This window comes from Dendronephthya gigantea, unplaced genomic scaffold, assembly GCF_004324835.1.
Source record: "Dendronephthya gigantea isolate DGI-Jeju-01 unplaced genomic scaffold, DenGig_1.0 000315F, whole genome shotgun sequence".
NCBI lineage: Eukaryota > Metazoa > Cnidaria > Anthozoa > Malacalcyonacea > Nephtheidae > Dendronephthya > Dendronephthya gigantea.
The window spans coordinates 66,935-77,198 of NW_021163325.1; the positions used below are offsets into that span (position 1 = coordinate 66,935).

The window sequence follows — 10,264 nt, forward strand, 5'->3', positions numbered from 1 at the left end:
ACGTTTCGCCGGTCAAGGCTTCTTCAGTGCAACGGTTAGTAGCAATATTAAGATCCTAGTGTATATACAGGTATGTAGAATTAAAAATACTTAGCTTATTTCCATTGTAAACGGAAGTAATGAACATGCTAGTCGTGCAATAGTGATACGTTTTCTTAGGATAAAATTCTATTAAAATTCTACTGGTCAAAAGTAGTTAAAGGCGGGATGGTTCGCGTGACTGAAGCAGGTAAGAAACATGGCAGCAAGATCCTTAAACAATAAAAACTTCCCCCAAGAATATAATCATTACACCTAGTGATAAAACGAAACGACTCATTGCTGTAGATTTCCAAAGTTATAATGACATGTTGGCAAAATCCACCATTAAACTGGCAATTACAAGGAACTTAAAAGATTAAACCAGCCCAGGACTGAACAGATCAAATTTAAACCTTGCCTTAACAATGTAGCTAACAAATGTCAATTTAATAACCCTAAATTATATAAAGATCTGAAATCCACAATTGGTAGTGAGCCACTTCTTTGCTCGGCCTATTGTCTACCTAAGGACCATAAAGACGGGGTTTTAAAAGTTAAGCCCATACACACAGCTACTGACACACGTCTCTGTCGAAATATCTATGAATGCGAAACCCTTAAACGCTACATGCATGATTATTTTGTTTTCCTGTTGTCCAAAGAATTCACAGCCGATCGACTTCTCAAAATAGCTAATAGTTTAAAAGACGTTATCAAATTTACCTTTGAGTTACCCAGAGACAATCAATTGCCCTTTTTAGATACCTTAGTTATCCCCAAGATAAAACATTCTCCACAGCGCTCTATATTAAACCCATCCATAGCAAATGTATTACACCCTGGGACAGTCATGGTTCGGTGGCATCCAAACGAGCAGCTCTTATAGGCGAAATAAAGAGAGCAGTCAGATGTTCTACCGATTGTGTTACCCAAAAACACTCATTGAAGCAAATGAAACAATTATTTTTGCACAATGGTTACCCTGCCAAATTTGTTAAAGGAGTTATAAGACGCACCCTTTCCGACAGACACCAGGGCGAAGATCAACAAGATACTATTTACCTCAAACCGCTCCCACTTATCAACGAAGAATACAAACGACAGGCTTTAGGAGTGTTAAACCGATCACGTATTAAGAATGTTAAAATGCACTTTGTGAATGGCAGATCATTATCAAAAGTGTTTGGCCCACCGAAGAATAAACAAAACTAACGGTTTTTATGGGCCGTTTCATCTGCGTGAATGCATAGAGGAATTTATGTACCCGTTTTCACGGATGAAGAGCACTATTCTCGGGAACCGCTTGCTATAGACATACACTGGGTTTTGAATCACGCGTCGTAAAATGTCAACTCTGTGTAACTCTGCAGTTTTGTTTACCGGAGAACACGATTTAACAGTAAAACGCAAGCAGGGAATGTGAACAAACGATATTTATGTTTGATATATGTTTGCTATGGCACCCCGTTATGATGGTGAGATTCATCGTATGTTTGGAACTAGCTAGCTCTAGCAACAATAAAAGAAAAAGAATTGTGTAAATAGCAAAACCCCCTACACATGCCACTACACACATATGATACATGCAGTCCAACACGTTCACGCTAATCACGTTCCTTAGCATACATCATAAATAGGCCGTAGGATGATTATCCAAAATATGCAATTTTGCTGCACCTCTCGTGGAACTACGTAATTTTTACATGAATCAATAGATGAAAACTTACTTTATCAGAATCCGTTGCTCCCTAAGTGAAACAGGTGCACAATTGGAAAAAAAATCGCTCCAAAGTTTGTTATTTTAGCGCTTCGAAATATTCGAACCGCCATTGTTTTAGTAGCAAATACGCATGCGCATATCAGCTAAAGTCGCACTGCGCACGCGCAAACAGAAAAATGGATTTTCTCTGTGGGTTTTCCCCGATTTCCCGCGTAAAAACAACAAAATTAAGAAAGATTAACGAATAAATAAACACACATAAAATATTGTTTAAAACACATTGTACATTTTACTTGCTCATATGCTAAATCACTTCAATTCATTGGCTACTGTTTCAAAATACCGTTTTAATGTTTAATTCTACTTATTAACATCTTAATTCAATAAAAGTTTGTGTGAGGTTAAAAACCCACCTGTATCAAACAGGACGGAGAATATATAAATATAAATACCACTCACACAATCAAGGAACAAGTTAAATATTTTGCTTAACTATAGCCTTCACATCACTAACAAAGCCTGGAGGAATAGCAGAATCATTGGATATATTCATCTGTGCAAGAGCAGTCTCATGGCACAATACAAATGAGTGTTACATGCAATGCCCAAAGCCACTCAATAGAGAAATTACTGAAGCTGAACCTGTCAGTTGTCCAAGTTCCATGGCAAGTGCTATGCTCTTGGGGGTAGGATTCCTTCTCCCAGATGCTAAATTCACAAGGTCTTGTACAATTGATGTTAGTTTGGAACTGTTCTTGCCCTCAATTGGCTTATACTCGCTTAAAGTTGGCTCTGAAGAGAATTCACAAACCCAAGCCAATATATTAAAAAGTTCACATGGAACAACTTTTTGCACATTATCCATTGTCAAATCAGATGCCAATGGTGGCCAAAGAAGATTCAGTTTTGGTATATCTTGGACCTTTTTAGCAAAGAATCAATGCAGCATTGTATAGAATTTGTAACTCATTGACTTTAGAATTTCCCTCAGTTTCTGTGTTGGAATTCAGATCATCATGCATCATCAATGGTATAGCTCTCTTCATTTCTAAATTTTCCACACATACAATCCCACTAACATCTCTCATTTTCGTTAAATAGAACACAAGTTGGGGATAACTATTCATCAGTCGTTGCTTGCGTTTAAAAGCTCTATATTTAGATGCGTCCATATTCTCAGTGTCCTTAGCAATGATAACAAATTTCTCCAGCAAATCTTTCTTATACCTTATTTGCTTTTTGCGATGACTTCAATCTCGATTACTTTCTTACAGAAGACATCATAAGACTTCTCGTACACTGATGTAGATATTTCAGTCTCCAATTGCTTCTTTGTCTCTCTGGTGAGAAATTTTGTATAATTGTAGTAACAAACTGTGTGGTAGAGGACTTCCAGTGCTACACAGTCATTCCCCCGGATTTGCACGAGTATCCGTTCATCATTCTTTCCCTTGGCAGCTGTACGTAGAAGACCAGCATCCATTGTTTCTGCCAACATGAGTGGGGTTCTTCCTTTCTACTTAGTTACCTGGTAAGGACAAAATTATTAAACTAAATATCTGCTAATAACACAGTTGTATGTTTGTAGCATCAGAAACCTTATTAAAATAAACTTAATTAACCACAATTCAAGATATTTTAAAACCAAACTCGAGAGCACATTGTTACTAATATTATTATATCTATCAAAATGACCATACCTTGTCTAGTCAGAACCAAGAGCCATCTCTTTTACAAACAATACATATTTCTGGAAGTACACGCTCGTTTCTTTTAGGCAGGGTCCAGCCTCGTACCCAGGCGCTTTATTGGAAAACATAAAGGTTGCATTCAGCGTAATATAGAGATCTGTGGCTGAGATGTGTGAGCGCGCAGGGGTGCTTGGGGAGGACGCGACGGGAGAACGAAGCGCCTGGCAGAATATGCAGATTTCCGGCTCCCATTTTTGCAAAAAGTGAGAAATGCGTGAAGACTACAATATCGTCAATATGTAGACATATTTTGAAGAAGAATTGAACCTGCGATCAAAATTATGGATGATTTGAAACGATCGTTTCAAGAACTATCATTTGAAGGTAGCTTTATACTGATTTTTTTTATTTTAATACGACTATTTTGACAAATCTCGTTTCGTATTAAAACACAGTCGCGCAGTATTTAACACCATTTAAATTCATCTTAATTTCCTTACAAAAGTATCATCAAGCTTGGAGGAGGAAAGGTATACGTTTGGTATCGAAGAATTGAGTGTTAGAGGTGAGTGCTTAGTTGCCTTGGGATTTAAATATTTCCTCTATTGATATTAATTAAACAATAATACATTTTTATTTTCATTCTATATCAAAAATGCTATCAAGTTGCAATTTATATGCGTGTTACTAGTAATATACAATAACAAACTCCAGGTCAGATTGTTACCATCACCCCACAGAAAGAGGAAGGAAAAGAATCATTTCAGCAGGGAAACATGCTTTAACCCCAATGCTTGGAGTTTGTGTGAATTTTAACATAAGTACATATTATATATCAAGACTCAATTGTCAGATATTGGGGCTGTTATTCATAAATTATACATATTTGTGCTTTTCATAGGTAGTGGAAGATATAAATCACCAAATTTATGCTCTGAATTAGAAAGGTTGTTGGACTATTGTGAAGACTCCAATGTCCATGAAAAACAGACATTATTAATGAGTTTACATGGCATTCTGATAATAAAAAGAATACTTTGACTCGGGGAATTAAAGAAATTTTCCCACATTCTACAAAAAAGTAAATAGTTGTTGGATGTGAAAATATGTATCTCCTTTTGAGAGTATAATGTAGTAAATAGGATTATGGAACAATATAATTTATAAATGTATTATAGTAATTTCTTGGAATACTGTACACAACCTTCATCTACATTGTGTGATGTATATAAGTATATTGCTGTAGGGATGAACTAAGTCTATTGTTTGCTTTGTGGTACACCAGTTGAATTTCATGTACAGTACAGTATACCAAAGAGTGTTGGTGTTATGAAGGAATATTAATGAATTACTCTCTACATAGGTTTCAATAGTTAATTTTTCTTAACATTTAATACAGTTATTTACACTAATTTGTTAATGAAACCACATGGTAGTAAACCATAATATTTCTGTAATGCAGAATGATAATATTTCTGTAATGCAGAATGAACTTAATGTAATGGAAAATGGCTTAGATGAACAGAATCAACTGCTGCTATTACTGCATTAGATTGAAACAACATTGAACTGGCTAATGAGCTTAACAAACTTAGATTCAAATTGAACTCAGCATTGATAAAAACGTACAAGGTCAAAGTCAAAATTCTTAGTGTTTCTGGAGGTGTTAAAATAACAGATTCCCAGAAAACCAAATTAATAAAGAAGTCAAACAGATGGAAGAAATGTGCAACCTAAATCTGATGTAAATCATTGCATATTCGAGTAGATACTCTTCTTTCAGCGCACGTAAATAACTGTTTGCGCCTTAATATTCGAAAATGATGAATAATACAACGCAGTGATAATTTTTGCACAAAATCTTTCCCAAATGTACCGCCCGGTGATGGGGTGTACGGCAATTTTCTCATTTGCATCTATGAAATATATGAATAAATCGTCCGCCGGCGCCATATTTGTTGCATATTCTGCCAGGCGCTTCATTTGTCGCGTCCTCCCCAAGCACCCCTGCGCGCTCGCACATCTCAGCCACAGATCTCTATATTACGCTGAATGCAACCTTTATTTTTTCCAATAAAGCGCCTGGGTACGAGGCTGGGCAGGGTCTCATTAACGTCTGCGCCTGATTGGCGTGTAATTTTTCGCCTTGGTTCCATTGGTTCCACTTCACATGTAGTTCTTCCGTAGAAGTTACAGTTTTAGAGCTAGTTCCCCGACTGTCGGGTAGAAATATTTAATTGCACGTCTAGCGGAAACGTTTGAGTGGTTAGGTGCATGAAACCTGTAACCTGTTTACGTCTGTAATAAAGCATTTTCACTGCTTTATTTAAGCGTTTTCAATAATTTTAAAAAGGCAAACGATTTTTCAAGTTAATCCTGTATATAAACGTGAAAGTAGAATGTTCAGTCAAACTGTAGTTGAGATAAAAAACAAAACAGCAATGAGGCTCTTAAGATTACGTTATAATAGGTTCTATCGATATGGCAGGCCTATATGATATGGAAGGCCACTATACTCGAAAGAAACTTGAAGATTTTTCAGTGCATCCGTACATATAATACATACATTAAATATTTGTCAGACAGAGTTATTAAAGACCGCCTGTTAGGCGACAGTTAAAACATCTCATACATTAATTTCGAAACAAATGAAACATGTAGTAAAATTAAGGTACCTGGAGATTTCAATGCACCGGCAGTGCAACTTAAGCCCCGTTTACACTAGCCTCGATGTATTAGCACGGTACGGCTATTAATTGACGGTAGTGTGAACGGGGCTTTAAGCCCATACTAGCTGTTGTGTCATGCCGGTGCAGTTACCACTTCCTAGTACGCGTTTGTCATATAATTTAGTTTCTGCATGCATGTTTTCTTTCACACTCTTTGACTATAAAAAGAAGCTTCAAGGCAGTTCGGCACATCCGTGCATACAATACATACATACAATCCATATTTATTTATTTTTCATCAAAAAGTGTTATGAAGACTGTTCGAGACTTTTACAACATGCTGCTCTTTGCAACAAGTTACACAGGATTAGGAATTTCCGTTGCTTTGTATTCTATCAATTTGTAAGGTGCATGCATGGTGATAAATATTTTAACTGTGTTTGACAATACGTACATGCATAGCCCGTTCTTTTCTCTTTGTATTTGCCCTACGTTTTTGTCGTTATCTTACCATGTACCACTAGCAAATAATTACAACAGTAACATTGTTGTAATTGTTTAATTTGTTTCTTTAAATTAAGTCCCTGAAGCTATATCTGCACGAGCATAAATTAAAATAAATGAAATGAATTAAAATCACTGACGCTATGTAAAAAGGCAACGCAAAAGCGACACTTCACAACCTCAAGACTTTGGCAAAGTTTCATGTATATTCGTTAAAGCTACTTGTCAATGGATCTATTTTAGCATTGAGCCACACTTAAAGGCATTTTCGCCAAATAGCTTAGACAAAAGCTAATTGCCTCCTGACGACCATGCAGCTGATATTTAATCAATAATCTAATCTTATAGGACTGCACTTGTTATTCGCCGGCAACTGATTTCTAAATCCCACTGGTGTAAACGATCCAATATACCTCACCGCTCACAGGCCTGCGTTCCTGCATGGCAATGGTTTCTGTCGCATGTACGTGCTGTCGAAGCGCGAAGGGAACCTCTTTCGTAGAGTATCTGACCCTGGTGTTTCTCTCTTTCTCTCCTCTCACTTTAGCCATGCTAAATTGATCGAATACTTACTCGAACGTTATTGGGGAAATTTTCTAGCAAAATCTACCGAAATTCCGTTGTGTTTTTGGAACAGGATTGTCTATATAGATAACAAGGCATAAATAGTTTGAGCACTCATGTTTACGATTTCGTTGACTTTTATGAAGGGCTCTTCGCGCAAACAGGAAACTAGAGCCAAGTGCTTCGGCAGACTGCTTAATAAAGAAATCAGTCGACAAATCATACGATTTAGCAAATCCATATGGCGATTGTGGTCAATACAGGATTTATACGAAAAGTCAATAGCTTCTAAAACTTGGATTTTCATCGGAAGCAACGTCTTCATTTTTGACTGTGCATTTTAATCAAGCGGATGAACGTTTTAGAGTTTATTCAAGAAGTAAGATCGAAATGTGCCTTTTAATATGAGTTTAACGGCGCTTTTACAGCCAGGCGGAAATTAATATTCCTAAGAAGACAGTTTGTTTTCATTCAAAAGCTCTGAATTCCAGCTTTGTAGCCATAGAATCAGACATGTATTTTATCAGTAGAAAATTTAACTACTGTTATATGTGCCACATCTCACACAGGCATGCTAAATGACTTACATTTGAAATAATTATGTAAATCATTAATCAATTGTTAATATTGACACACAAGCACAGGAACTAAATATCACTGATTTGCCCATTGTGGCGAAGCCTGCTAAAGCACAAAGTATCATTGAATTGCCCGTAGTGTAAGAGGCCACTTAGTAACAAAATGACACAAAAAATATAGATAAAAAATTTGGTGTATAAATTATGGAGAAGAGCTTCAACGTTTCGTTACAGCAGATTAGGACATTGAAGCACATTAGCATGATCTTCACACAGCACTTGTGGATACTTTTTAAATAGCTCATACGCTATTTTATTATTAGAAGGTTATATGATGGCCTTAGTAAAGAACCCAAATTATTTTTTACTTAGATGCCAGAGTCTGAAGCTTGCTGCTTTAAACCTTGCTGCTTCAAACTTAAAAGAGTTATTTCAATGATGTAATGATGGTGACTCTCACAATGATCTTAGGAATCATAAAACTGATTTAATATTACCATGGACAACTAAAGAAAGAATTTCTTAAAATAAGGTTCAGATACAATGGAGCCATCCATTGGAATAACCTACCCATTGATGTAAAAAGGGCTGATTCTATAAATTTATTTAAAAGAAGTATAAAATCAACAGCGAGATGAAGCTGATACCAACTCGTTTTTTATGTTTTTTATGTACACGCTATACTCTGCGTACACGCCCCCCCCCCCCCCCTCCTCCGAAAGTTGATGCAGGCTAGAGTGTCAAAATTGTATATATATATATATATATATATATATATATATATATATATATATGATCTATTTGATGAAAATTCCATGTCCGGTAATAATATAAGGATTAAGAGATAAAACTTCAACGGACATACTTTTAAAACCATTTATTGAAAGGTTGTTAAAAACTAGCTACCAGACGTTTCGCTATTTACAGCTTCATCAGTGGATTAAAAGATTTTATCACTATCGTCCTCTATTTATACAAGTGAAGCCAATTACAAAATCCATTGATAACTAAATACTGATAATCCTACCTATACAACCGTTCATCAGATGCTGGGAGCATTTTTGAATTTCAATAGCCTCTATTATCTTACGTTCATTATAATGCCTAACGTTATTATGCATAATTTCCCATGTAATATGAACGCCCTCCTGAGGGTTAACATCATGTGATTTTAAATGTAAATATACTGTTTGTTTGTTCATCTTTAAATGTTCCTTTATTCTAGATCCCACTGTACGACCCGTTTCTCCTATGTACTTAAGATCACAATGGCCACAGAAAATCCGATATACAACATTTTTTCCTAAGACACTGATTTCTTTCAATGCCATCCTACATGTCTCGCAATTCTGCTTACAATTTAGACTTTCCCTGGGCGGTGCAAAAACCCTGGCCAATGGCAAACCACCAACAAACGAGACTTTGATGTTGCTAATTCCGGTATTGCGAATCACTGATAGCGCCCTGCGCTTAAGTTGCTCATTAACAAATGGTAATTTCAGATAAATGGTATCCGTATTCTTTTCCTTGCTATTATGTTCCTCTCTTGTAATACGTCTTACAACCGATATTAAAAATCGTTTAGGATAGCCATTACTTCTAAAAATCTTCATGATCTTTCGTATCGAACGTCTTTCCGATTTTTTATCAGTAGAGCATATCATAGCTCTTTTAATTTCTCCTACGACTATGCCTCTTTTAGACGAGACAGATCCATGACTATCCCACGGTGTTATGGACTTACTATGTATGGGTTTAACATATAACTCGGTTGAAAACTTGTTGTTATGATCAAGCGATACTAATGTATCTAGGAAAGGTAATTTACTGTCTTCAGGTAACTCTATGGTAAATTTAATAGCATCACTAAGACTATTAGATATTTCTAATAGTTTATCCACATTCATTTTATCCACATTCATCCCACATTCATCCCAGCATCATCCCACATTCATATCCACATTCATCCCAGCATCTGATGAACGGTTGTATAGGTAGGATTATCAGTATTTAGTTATCAATGGATTTTGTAATTGGCTTCACTTGTATAAATAGAGGACGATAGTGATAAAATCTTTTAATCCACTGATGAAGCTGTAAATAGCGAAACGTCTGGTAGCTAGTTTTTAACAACCTTTCAATAAATGGTTTTAAAAGTATGTCCGTTGAAGTTTTATCTCTTAATCCTTATATATATATATATATTAATATATATATATTATATATATATATAATATATATTATATATATATATATATATATATATATATATATATATATATATATATATATGTGTGTGTGTGTGTATGTATGTGTGTATGTGTGCAGTGGCGTAGCCAGCCTGACGATTTTGTCCCGCTATGTAAATTTCGAGTTATTATCATTATTTATATCTTTAGAAATTCATTGTTTTCGCAGTCAATAAACACCAAAATATTAGCATAGCGGGACAAATCGACAGGCTGGCTACGCTACTGTATGTGTGTATGTATGTATCGATCCTTCTCCTCAATTGTC

The 10,264-nt window shown here is 35.8% G+C and overlaps 1 long non-coding RNA gene across 1 annotated transcript; it reads left to right on the plus strand.

Moving 5' to 3' along the window:
• Window positions 1-3,789: 3,789 nt before the first annotated feature.
• LOC114541878 lies at window positions 3,790-4,641 on the plus strand. Its single transcript, XR_003689389.1, has 3 exons — window positions 3,790-3,816; window positions 3,938-3,997; window positions 4,334-4,641. It is a non-coding gene; the product is annotated as an uncharacterized LOC114541878 (long non-coding RNA).
• The last annotated feature ends 5,623 nt before the right edge of the window (window positions 4,642-10,264 follow it).